This window comes from Lithobates pipiens, unplaced genomic scaffold (assembly GCF_037356315.1).
Source record: "Lithobates pipiens isolate NorthernLeopardFrog02 unplaced genomic scaffold, aLitPip1_a1.2 Scaffold_3, whole genome shotgun sequence".
In the NCBI taxonomy this organism is placed as follows: domain Eukaryota; kingdom Metazoa; phylum Chordata; class Amphibia; order Anura; family Ranidae; genus Lithobates; species Lithobates pipiens.
In genome coordinates, this window is record NW_027507790.1 from 152,486,739 (window position 1) to 152,500,543 (window position 13,805).

Here is a 13,805-nt window from a genome sequence, read left to right on the forward strand (position 1 = left end):
GTTCGAAGGGTGTTGGCTCCAACTTGTCTTGCATACACACGGTCACACAAATGTTGGCCAACAATTACAAATGTAGTGACATACAAGACATACGATTGCTGATAAAAGGGAAGTTCAATAGCCAGTGCGCCACCCTTTGGGCTCCTTCTGCTAATCTCATGTTTATCTCGTGTTAGTAGAAGTTTGGTGAGAGATGATTTGTGCTTTTTAGCCTCGTGCTTTTCAGTTAGTTTCTGCTTTTCAGTTTGTGCTTGTCGGTTTGCATCTGTTCCTCAGTGCATGCTTGTCAGTTCATTCCTGTCTTTCAGTGCGTTCTATTTATAGTTTGCTTCAGATTTTCAGTGTGTTCTTGTCCGGTTCTTTCTGAGTTTTAGTTAGTTCTGCCAGTTCATTCTGAGCAGCCATTTGTTTATTATGCATGTTGCGGTTATGTACTCGCCATAGAGTTGTTGGGCTTGGCTTTGGAGTTATTGCTTTGACCCAAGTCCAGTCCATGAACAGGGGGAGGGGGAGTTCTTGGACAAAGAATTGGTTGCTTAATCGTGACCAATTCTGTTATATGCCTTTGTTGCGGGAGCTCCAGGAGAATAATCCTGATGATTTCAGGAATTATCTCTGGATGATGGACCCCATCGTTCATTGACTCTTGGCTTTGCTGTCCCCTTATGTTATGAAGCAGGACACCTGCATGTGGCAAGCCATCACTCCCGAGGCAAAGGCTCGTCGCTACCTTGCAGTACTTGGCGAAGGGGAGAAGTCTCCAGGACCTGAAGTTCACGGCTGAGATCTCCCCCCAGGCTCTGGGAATCATTATTCCAGAGACCTGTTCTGCCATCATTCAGGTCCTGCAGAAGGACTATGTTAAAGTAAGTTTTATCCTTTAACATCACATTCTATATATTTAAAGTTTGCTAATGTATTGTATTTATTTCATCATTCCATAATTACCATGATTGTAATATCCTGTGGATGTCCTCTTTGTCCTCATGCATACTGTAGTCCTTTGTGCATATTTGCCTTCTCTAACCGCTCCAGCATGCTATCCTGGGTCCATACACAGCTAGCCTAGTCTCTTAACAATGTATTTTGTCAGCTCCATTGTAGTGCATGCCCTAAAAAAACCCTAAAATGTGTCCAAATGTTATTGCTGTCCTTAAATTCAAGCAAGAGGCTTTTTTTGGGGGGCCAAAACTCATTTGGAACCCTCACTCCCTCCCAATTGCTAAGTCAACTGATACCAATACTCTATCTGCTGACTTTGCCAAACCCATACACACTATACCTCCCAATTCCACCAGCAGTGGGACTTTCCCAATTGCAGTGGTGCGGTCGATGGGAAGAACGTCTGGATCCTCCCACCACCCAACTCGGGCTCATACTACCTTAATTATAAGGGGTTCAGTAGTATTTGGATGTTAGCGGTGGTGACAGTGAATTATGAGTTCCTATATCTGGAAGTAGGGAAGAATGGCTGTATGTCTGATGGAGGAGTGATCACCCAGACGGAATTTTACTGGCATCTCCAAAATGCCATCTTGGGGTTGCCACCTTCAGAGGATAATGTTGCAGGCCTCAAGTTTGTTTTTGCAGATGAGGCCTTTACATTGGGGAAACATTTGATGAGGCTGTTCCCCATGAGGACCCTGACTCAGAGCAGAGGGTTTTTAATTACCGGCTGGCCCATGTCAGAAGAGTGGTCAAGAATGCCTTTGGCATAATGACCAGCCAGTTCCGGCTTTTCCTTATGGCCATCAACATGGCCGGATGCAAACTAAACCACATTATCTTGAGCTGCTGCATTCTTCACAATTTCCTTCGGAAGAATGCAGCCAACTATCTGACCTCAATTGCGACTGATGTCGACTTTTCACCGGATCAAATAACAATGATGGCGCTTGAAAGTAGCCATCCTGGCTTGCCCCCCCAAAGCACCTGCGAAGTGCGGCAAAACTATGTTGAGTACTTTGCGGGTAGGGGCAATTGATTTACAAGAAAATCTGGAATCTGTTTAATATTTTTTTTTAAACTAAACTCATATTTCATTAGAATTTCTGTTTGTTGCTTACCTGTCTCCTAGATTCTCAAATGGCCTTTTATTTTTGCCCATTTTCTTCAATAGTGCAAACATAAATTAGTTGATACATGAGTTGACAATCTCTTCTTCAGCTAACTATTATGTTGTGCTGTGGGTCTACTATACACACACACACGCACACACACACACACACACACTGTTATTGTTGGTAATGTATGTAATGCATTAATGATAAAAAAAATCATCCTTTTCAACTCCATGAATTAATTGCTTGGAGTCCCTAAAATGGCCTGATTTTGTAAAATTTTACTGCACAGTGGGGGTTATTTACTAAAGGCAAATCCACTTTGTACTACAAGTGCACTTTCAGTGTACTGAAAGTGCACTTGTAGTGAAAAGTGGATTTGCCTTTAGTAAATAACCCCCATTGTCACTGTAGCTACACCAACTTAAAAAATAACTGGCATTGAGCTTTGAAAGAAGAAGCTACACATTGTTCAGTATAAAACATTTTACTCTTTAACATTTTTTACGTTTTTTGAACAAACCAACATCTTGGTGTATAACATGTATGTTTGACATAAATTTGCCTTTTTTGGGGCTAAATAGACATGTTTAAAAACATAACATACACATCCCCAACTCAGGAACTTATAAAGTTTAACTTTGCTAACGTAAAGGCCATATGAGACATTAGTATGTCAAAAATGTGTTGATTTTATCTTCATCAGATGGGGCAATCTCACCCCTGTAAATGCCAAATTTTGAAGATGCACACAAATTGGGACTCAAAATTTGGATTCCCCTCATAATGCCATGCCTAAAATGTGTGTATTTTCCCTACATCTATTTTGATAAAGCCACAAAACACACAGTGTGTCAACATGTGCTATCTTCCATCATGGGATATCAATGTACGCGCTTTGTGGGTGCAACCCCTTCCTCCAAATTAAGTAGGTGAGAGGAAGGGGTTGCCTTATTTCAGAAAGGACAATCCACGTCACCCTACAAGTACACTTTCAAGTGCACTTGTATTGCAATTGTAGTGCAAAGGGGTTTTGCTTTTTTTTAAACAAGCCCCAGTTTGTCAACATGTGCTAGATCCCATCATGGGGGATCAATCGACGTGTTTCGGGGGTGCAACCCCTTCCTCTCACTTACTTTAGTTTGGAGGAAGGGGTTGCACCCACAAAACGCATACATTGATATCCCATGATGGCAGATAGCACATGTTGACACACTGTGTGCATCTTCAAAATTTGACTTTGCAATTCATTTAAAACCTTTAAAACACGTACAACAATAACGACAATTTTTTTTTTTTTTGTTTAGATTTTGCCTAAAATATCAATGATGTTGCTCAATCTTTTTTGAACATCATGGATATTTTACTTCATCTTTTTTAAATCATGATTGCACACCATGATCTCACTGATGAGTACTTGTGCACTTGCACTGCTGAAGTGAGTTTCATCTTCCACAACATCCACATCACCTAAAAATAAAAAAAACACATTGTGTATTATAAATATGCAGGCATCCATCTATTACCTGAAGCTGTGATCTCAGACACTGACCTGTTGTCGACACCATTTCAACCACTTCACCCAGCACTTCCTGAACCTCTGCATCCACATTCTCAGGTTGTGTGCTTGGTTCCCTTTGTTCAGTAGGTGTGGGATTACTGGTATCCTCAGATGTTCCAATTCTTTTCTCCCCTATGTGAATACAAAAAATGTATATTTAGCAGACAGATATTTTAAGCTAGAAATAGTAATATGAAACATTGCTTGGAAGTGCTGTCCAATTGTCTGTTTTGGCAGAGTTCCAAGCTGAAGACATTTTTTCCCTTTCAAAAGCTGGAATACTTACCTGTTTTATGCAAGATTCACACATGGAGAGGCCCCTAGTATCCACTGGAGCACCTGGGTGGGACACCATAACAACCTTGCTATGGTGTCCCACACTAGTGCTCCTGCATCCAGTTGTGTAAACAGCTGCTGAGTGTCCTCTCTTTACACTGAATCAAGTTGTCATTTCATCATAGTTTAAAACACATCTAGACAACAATGTAATAAACTTATTTTAATCAAAATAGGCATGAACAAATGTAGTTAACCTGCATCTGCCACGTTGTATTAGTGGTCCAACAAACAATGTTTAATACGAACGATTCCTGTGCCCACGAACCTCAAACTTGTCATTTTAAACTGTACGACAGTAAAGAAAAGCACATGGACCAGCACGAAAGTAAAAATAATAATAGGAACACAGGACAAATACTTTTTTGCAGCACTTTCCTGATCTTTCTATACTGATCTTGTTCCCTCAATTCCAGGTTAGACCAGCGTTTCCTCAATTGCTCTTTGGATCGTTGTACCCAAAAAGTCCTGTGCAGACTTCTCACAACTTTAGTCATGATCTTGGCTGTTCTCACATTAGGGTTTATGTACGGTCCATGCTTCCCAATATAGTCTGTTCTCTTCAAGATGTCCACCATCTCCACCATCTCTTTAAAGGACATATTTGAGGCCTTATTTCTCCTCCTGGATGTGGAACTGCCTTGCTCTGGGCTTTCCTTGTCCTCATTGTTGCTGATAACAGCACACACCTACTGTGTCTCCGCCATGTGTTTTCCCACTGTCCCGAAAGAGAAGAGGCGGGGAATACACTAGAAAGAAGGACAGGCGCAGAGTTTCAAACATGCACAGTGTATATAAAGCATAACACAAGTGAGACGTAGTACAATCTGTGAGTAGAGGATGGAGGATTGTTAGTGGCGATCGTTCAAATGAAGGTACAAGTTTAACTTGGGGAATCAGTGGTTAGTGGCCTAAACTGCTTATAGATTGAGGCCTATATTGGGACAATATTAGGAGATTTTAGCTTGACATTAAGGTTTGTCTTGTGTTGTGTTTTGCAGATAAAATGGTTGACAAATTCACAGCCCCTGATTTCCTGCCCAACTTGATAGACAAATACAGGGAGCTGCCATGTCTCTGGCAAGTCCAATGCAGGGACTATTCGAACAAGCAAAAGAGGAAGGCAGCGCTGGATAAACTGTTGGAATTGTTGAAACCTGTATATCCCACGGCAGACATCACCTATTTGAAGGCCAAAATTGGTAGCCTGAGGAGCACATATAATAGGGAGAGCAAGAAGGTCCAGGATTCCCTGAGAATTGGAGCAGCATCAGATAATTTATATGTCCCCAGGCTGTGGTACTACCACAGCCCTAGTTTTTTGTCTGACCAGACGGAACCCAGGCCATCACTATCAACACTTCTGTCCACATCAGCTGAGGCTCCTCAGGTATAACCTGGGCCTTAGACCCAGGAAGAAGATGTGGAGGAGCCCAGCTTGACCCAGGTATAGCATTGTTGAAGATATTTCTTGTCAAAAATTGAATGACGTTAACTAGATGTTTTTGATCACAAATTTCAGATTTAACAAAGTGGTTTACATATCAATAGACAGTAGTGGCCAACAATGATTGGGACATGCTGGGGTCAGAATGATAGTCGTTTCTATTTTTTAACATTCAATTTGCAACAGTCATGAGCTCAAAATTGTGTGTGATTGATGTACCATTTTCATACACAGGAAAGGCTCAGCCATGAGGAGGCTGTGGCAAGCAGCCCGACTGAATCCCAGGTTCCTCCCCTCTGCCCTATAACCAAAAGGACCAGGAAGGCAAGGAACCTGGAGGAGTACACTGCTGCTTTCCTAAAACAAGCTACTGCAGCAATTACCACAACCCCTGGTGTACATAAGGCATTTGGATGCGCCACTGCCAGCAAATTAGAAAAGATGGAGGAGCCCCAACGCACTATATGTGAAGAGATTATTCTCAAGGCCCTAAACAAGGGGACGAGGAATGAACTCACACCTCTGTGAGTTGGACCATGCTCCTCCACCACCTCCACCAACACCACAGCCACCCCACCCACCATATCAGCAAGGAAGGAAGCATGGAAGGAAGTGTTGAGAGTGATGGCCTGGGTTTAGTGTGGTCTGGAAAAAAACGCAGGCTGTTGTAAGACCACACCCTTGGGACATATATGTCATCTGCTCCTGCTCCCAATCTCTCAGCGTCCTAGACCATATTGTTCTCCCTATTAAATGGACTCCTCAGGTTACCAATTTTGACAGTCAAATAACTGATGTCTGCCCTGGGGTACAAAGGCTTGACCAATTCCAACTGTTTCTCCAGCATTGCCTTCCTCTTTATTTTGTTATGACCTTGTGCTGCCTATTAAATTTAAAATTTTTGTTTTGAAAAATACTTGGCTATGTTTTTTACTTCAAAAAGGACAGTTTGTTTGTGAGTAGGCAGGCACATTTCAAAAATACAATGTTAAATTAACAAGGGATACCAACATAGTTGTATCTTTGAGGTTAAAAAATACAAGATAATAATGGTGTTGTGGTAACTTGACAGACAAAACGAAAAAAACTAATTATTATGAAGATCACTAGAAATAATAAAAAATAATTTGTCAGAACTCTATGACTGTCAGCAGCAAAGCAAGCTTAATTATTATAGCATTATAAAGAAGAAGAGAATGCGCTGCATTGAGAGATTTCATAAACTTGCCGCATCACCAATGGAATATCTCCATTACGAACGCTAGTTTTACAAGATCGAGCGCTTTCCGAGCATGCGTGAACTTTTGTGTGACAGACTTGTGTACACATGATCAGAAAGTCCAAAAACAAAGTTTTGTTTGCGCAAAATTTGAGAACCTGCTAGCCAACATTTGTTAACGGAAAGTCCACCAAAAAATGTTCGATGGAGCATACACACGGTCGGACTTTCAGCCAACAAATCAGGGGGCTAAAATCTTTATTAGGTAGAAGGTATGTATATGAAAAAGTCATGTTAAAGTTAAAATTTTAAAAACTTTAAAAATGATCATTTAAAATTAAAAGGCACTATAGTTTATCGACAGAGGTGGCATGTAGATAGACAACGTTGTTTATATTTCATTTATTACTCATTCTTTGGGAAAAAGCGATTTGACGTAAGTAATTGTGTGTTTTTAAACAATCTTCCTTGGTATGTGATATACTATCTTGAAAAACAAACACAAAATATGTTTTATAACCATAGGCCCTAACAACAAATCATGTCTATAACCTACTGTCAGAGTATATGTCCCGTGTCTGCCATTGTTAGTATTTATGTATGATAACCATCAAATGAACTAGGAAAGCAAAATAAAAGTTCCCTGAGTACATCTGCTAGGAAGCTGGAAATTAATTAATGTATTATTGTTGGACAGTGTCCTCTTCGAAGTTTATGCAGAGCGATAGCATCACATTGTTTGTTATATTTATAAAAATAATTCTCCATTTGAATTTATTAGTGTCTGACATTGCTTTTGTCTTGTTTTGCGTTATTTTGAGAAATTCCCAATGAAACAATGAATTTATGGCCTTTCTGTACATATTGTGCAGACTAAGCTTTGTTCCTTATTTCTAATTATTCTTGGCAGTTAGTAACTATCCAACAACATCCTTGGCTTATATTTACCCAATTTTAATTTTCGTAGAGTTCAGTTTAAATGAAACATTTTATTTTAAAGCATATGTACATACTGACAATGAACTATTATTTCCTCCCTTTTGAAAGCTTTGATAAGTGCTCAATAAGTGCAAAGATTAGCTGTTGGTCCTGCCGAAATCCAACAAGCTTTGTGGATAAAAAAAGCTGGGGTACTTTCCTCGCACTCCTCTATAGACCAACAGTCTACTTCTTCAAGAGAAACATGGGAGCTTAATATTAGAATAGCATAGTAACATTACAATCATTCTAAAATCTCTGATAGCATTCCTAGGTGCCCAAACAGGGACATCAAGACAGGGATCAATTTATGGGAATCCATTTCATACAGCATTTTATCCCTAGTATTTAGCCATCCTCATTGGTCCTCAACAATTTCTGAAATAAAGTACTATATGTTTTTAAACGATTGTGGTTAATCCCTTGTATCCAACAAAAACTCCCAAATTATGTTATACTTTTCTTATTGTCTTTGATTTCATTTGCTACATTTTTGGGTTAGTAAATCAAAAAGCATTAAAGCCATCAGGTTGATATGCTAGTCAAATAACTATTTAGCATATTAGCATTTTTAGAAGGAGCACAGTAATGTCAGGCTACATACTTTTCTCTTCATAGAGTTCTTTTGGGACAATAGGTAAATACAGATGTTGGTTGAAGGACTGGTGCACCACCCCTCTGCTAGCATCTGAGAAGAATGAATAAGAGAATATTTAATCAAATTACAATGAGATTCTATTTTGTGTAAAGGATCACAGATTAAAGCATCAGTTTATTTAACTGACATTACTATTAACCACTTCGGCCCCGGACCAATTGTCAGCCTAAGGACCAGAGGTCTTTTTACAATTTCACACTGCACTGCTTTAACTGGTAATTGCACAGTCATGCAATGTTACACCCAAACAAAATTTGTGTCCTTTTCTTCCCACAAATAGAGCTTTCTTTTAAAGGTATTTGATTGCCTCTGCGATTTTTATTTTTTGCGATATAAATAGAAAAAGACCGAAAATTTCGAGAAAAAAATATATTTTCTACTTTTTGTTATAAGAAAAATCAAATAAACTCAATTTTAGTCATACATTTAGGGCAAAATGTATTCAGCCACATGTCTTTAGTAAAAAAAATGTCAATAAGCGTATATTTATTGGTTTGCGCAAAAGTTATAGCCTCTCCAACTAGAGTACATTTTCTGGAATTTACACAGCTTTTAATTAATGACTGCCTATCTCATTTCTTGAGGTGCTAAAATGGCAGGGAAGTACAAACCCCCCCCCCCAAATGACCCTATTTTGCAAAGTAGACACCCCAAGGAAATTGCTGAGGGGCATGTTGAGCCCATTGAATTTTTTTTTTTGTCCCAAGTGATTGAATAATGACACAAAAAAAAAAAAGTTTACAAAAAGTTGTCACTAAATGATATATTGCTCACACATGCCATAGTTATATGTGGAATTGCACCCCAAAATATATTCTGCTGCTTCTCCTGAGTACGGGGATACCGCATATGTGGGACCTTTTGGTAGTCTGGCCGCGTACGGCCCCCCGAAAACCAATCACTGCCTTCAGGATTTCTAAGGGTGCAAATTTTTGATTTCACTCCTCACTACCTATCACAGTTTCGAAGGCCATAAAATGCCAAAATAGCACAACCCCCCCCCCCCATGACCCCATTTTGGAAATTAGACACCCCAAGCTATTTACTGAGAAGCATGTTGAGTCCATGAAATATTTTATATTCTGCCACAAGTTTCAGGAATATTACATATTTTTTTTTGCACAAAGTTGTCACTAAATGATATATTGCTCACACATGCTATGGGCATAAGTGAAATTACACCCCAAAATAAGGTGTAATTTCCCGAGTACAGGGATACCACATGTGGGGGACTTTTTGGGAGCCTAGCCACGTACGGGACCCCGAAACCCAAGCACTGCCTTCAGGATTTAAATATAAATCGCTACCAAAAAAAACTGTTAGCGATCGCAGGGATCAGGCCTGACTCTGCGAACGCTGCAGTTATGTGTTTAGTGTTTTGTAAGTGACAGTGATCGATTGATACTGCACTTGGGTGGGCTGGGCGGAGGGGCAAAACGCAGGTGCTAGCAGGTATCTGGGCTGATCCCGCTAACAATGCGTTTTTTTGGAACCCTTAACTGCTGGGGACGCTAGTATAGATCTGATCAGATCAGATATTGATCTGTTCAGATACTATACCACTATGGGAGGTTTATGCTTTGCGCGTGGGTGTTAGCGGTACTGGCACTAACCTAGCGCTGCCTGGGGCGACGCAGACCCTGACCCTAAAACCTAATTGATATCACCCACCGGGTGATCAGGGGGTGAAACCTTTATTGGGTAATAAATGGTGGGTGCCCTGATGCTATAAAAACTAACTAACCAGAGTCACCCGTAACACGTATACGTTGATCACTGGTGAAAGTGTTAACTAGGGGCAATCAGGGGGTTAAAATCTTTATTAGGTAGTATATGGGGGTCCCTGGCGCTATATAAAAACCTGACGGGGAACCTAAATAACTAACTGGCTAACCAGCGTCACCAGTGGCACTTATACGGTGATCGCTGGTGAAAGGGTTAACTAGGGGCAATCAGGGGGTTAAAACCATTATTGGGTAGTATATGGGGGTACCTAGCGCTATAAAAACCTGGCAGTGAACCTAAAAAAATAACTAGCTACCTAGCGGCACCAGTGACACTAATGCAGCGATCAGAAAAACAATTGCTTAGTGACACTGCAAAAGGGGGTGAAAGGGTTAACTAGGGACAATCAGGGGGTTAAAACCATTATTGGGTAGTATATGGGGGGTACCTAGCGCCATAAAAACCTGGCGGTGAACCGAAAAAAATAACTAGCTACCTAGCGGCACCAGTGACACTAATGCAGCGATCAGAAAAACGATCGCTTAGTGACACTGGCAAAAGGGGGTGAAAGGGTTAACTAGGGGCAATCAGGGGGTTAAAACCATTATTGGGTAGTATATGGGGGTACCTAGCGCTATAAGAACCTGGCGGTGAACCTAAAAAAATAACTAGCTACCTAGCGGCACCAGTGACACTAATGCAGCGATCAGAAAAACGATCGCTTAGTGACACTAGTAAAAGGGGATGAAAGGGTTAACTAGGGGCAATCAGGGGGTTAAAACCATTATTGGGTAGTATATCGGGGTACCTAGCACTATAAAAACCTGGCGGTGAACCTAAAAAAATAACTAGCTACCTAGCGACACCAGTGACACTAATGCAGCGATCAGAAAAACGATTGCTTAGTGACACTAGTAAAAGGGGATGAAAGGGTTAACTAGGGGCAATCAGGGGGTTAAAACCATTATTGGGTAGTATATCAGGGTACCTAGCGCTATAAAAACCTGGCGGTGAACCTAAAAAATAGCTACCTAGCGGCACTAGTGACACTAATGCAGCGATCAGAAAAACGATCGCTTAGTGACACTGGCAAAAGGGGGTGAAAGGGTTAACTCTAGGGGCAATCAGGGGTTAAAACTTTATGGGGGTAGGGGGCTACCCTGGACCTAACACTAACTGCCCTGACAGTTTTTACTGTCACAACTGACACTAAATGCAGTGATCAGTAAATAAATGATCACTGCAATCAGTGACACTGTGACTGGGGATCGGGGGGGCGATCGGGGGGGTGATCGGGGGGGATTTGTGTGCCTATGTGTACCTACATGTCAGTGTAGTGATTGGTGCACTTACTTTCTGTTTTCTCCTCGCAGTCCGGTCAAAAAGACCGCCCCGAGGAGAATGACATCACTTTCTCCCTGCCTGTGTTTACAATACACAGCGGGGGAAGCTTCTCATTCGCCAGAAGCGATCGAGAGGGGATGGCCAGAAACCAACAGCCATCCCCTTATCCCGGATCGCTCCTGAAGCAAATGGACCGCCGCATCATCCATATTTATTAAAAAAATAAAAACCGCAGAGGTGATCAAATACTACCAAGAGAAAGCTCTATTTGTGGAAAAAAAGGACATACATTTTGTTTGGGTACAACGTTGCATGACTGTGCAATTGTCAGTTAAAGACACACAGTGCTGTATTGCAAATAAATGGCCTGATCACTTAGGGGGCAAATCCTTCCGGTCCTTAAGTGGTTAAATTACTGGGGGTTGTAGACTGCCTGGCTTATCCTGCTGTTCCGATGCCCGACTTGGGGGGTTCTTTTTTGTTTGCATGTGTATTCACATTCAGGCAAGTGAGATCTGTCTCTATTTATATCATCCCTTTGTACTCCTGATGAAGTGAACCAGAGAAACGCATTGACACACAGGGGCTTACTCACCTGCTACAGTGTAAAAAATATCCTACAGAATACTTGGTCATTTTGGCCCATATCTTACACATGTGTGACTATGTTTTGAGCATGTGTTTTTGCTAATTTTTATGTATCTACAAATAAAATATGTATTTTTATAAAAAAATGTGTAGTCCAAATTGCCTTTAAAGTCCAAACCTCTAGTTGTTTTCTCTCTACTCCCAAAATTGTGGATGTGGCAATGGAGTGATTTAAATTATTATGAAGGTATATTATATTTATTTGTTTTAAACTTTTTTATTTTTTTTGCCTTGCTTCAGTTGCTTCCTGGTTTCCGGCCTAGGTCAAATAATGTCATACATCCCAGGAGTCTTCATGGGAACTCTTTTATTTCATCTGGAGAAAGGGGAGGGTTTTTCACAGCTAAGCACACCCTCTTGCCTACATTCCTGAGTAAGGGCAGAGGAATTCCGGGATGTAAATATCACATGGATCATCAGCCCTTAGTTAAGATGGTCATGGACGATGAGACTACGTTCAGGCTAGTAGCCAATAGCTTTGGTCTAGGAATTTGATCTGAGCATGCATGGCACTTTGTCCGATCCGAATTCTCTACACACAATTGGACAAAGTCCGATCGGATCATGTGGTTGGAAAGTTTTATAGCCCAGCTCTGAAACTTTGTCCATTGGATATTCGGACGGAAACAGTCCGATGGAGCCCACACACAGTTGGATTATCCGACAACACGGTCCGATCTGACATTTTCCGTCAGAATGTCCGACCGTGTGTACAAGGGCTAAGACTGGAATTGATTTTCTCTGAAATATTTATGTGGGCAAAAAACCTTAAATGTAGCAAGTGGACATGACAGTGGTTCGCTGTACTATACACTGCCATGACCCACAGTGGTGGCATCAGAGGGGGGTTTCGCACGGGTACATGTTTAAAAACTGGGATTGGCACTTCAACATAATGCCTTCAGGGCTTATTCACACTATTTTAAAACTACACATTTTAATATGCAAGTTAGTATATGTGTGAGGTCTGGCAAGGGAGGAGTAATGAGTATTTCAGCCCATTGCACAGTTTAATTTATCTTTTTTCAACTTTTTTGGAAATGTCACATAGTAACACTTCATTCTTGTCACTACAGAGTAGTGTAAGGCACTGCATTTTTTTGTGAAGGAAAAGGGAAGGTCATGGCATATAGTGTGAATGTATTCTCAGAAGGAATCTGTAGAATGAAAAACACCTGAGGATCTGACAAAAAAAGGTCACTCCTTTACTATTGTTCTACCTCAGAGATGGGTGAAGGGATTCTGGCAAAAATAATTTCACCACAAAGTTACAGATTATCCTCTAATTCTTCTTGGGCAAACATTGCTTGCTTGTGTATTTCTTGATTTTTTTTTTTCTTTTTTTCTTTTTCACAGAAATAATGACAAAAATAGTAAATTGGGAATGGTCTACTTTTTTCACAATTTCTTCCTTTTTCTTCTTGTGAAAAAAGTAAAATAACAACTAAATTCACAAAACAAAAGACAGAAGGAAATAGGCGGAAAATGTATGTTTGTTTTTTTTTCTTTTTTTTGTGTAACTAAAATTGAAAATCAAAACTGAAATTACCAATAACATAACAATGTAACTGCTCCAGGTTGCTCAAAAATGCTCACTACAGCTCTCATGGGTGCTTGTCCAGTTCTTTGGACAAAAACTGCACATAAAATTCTTTACTTAAAACTTAAGCAAAAAAACACAAAACACCAGGAACACATGGGCTCTCTCTTGCGTTTCACACTAAACAGTATTTAATCATGAAGTCTAGAGTGTCTGAACAAAGACCTTCGTGAAAGGATCACCAGATTTAATGAAAGCTGCATATTTAAAAGATTGAAAACAGCTAATG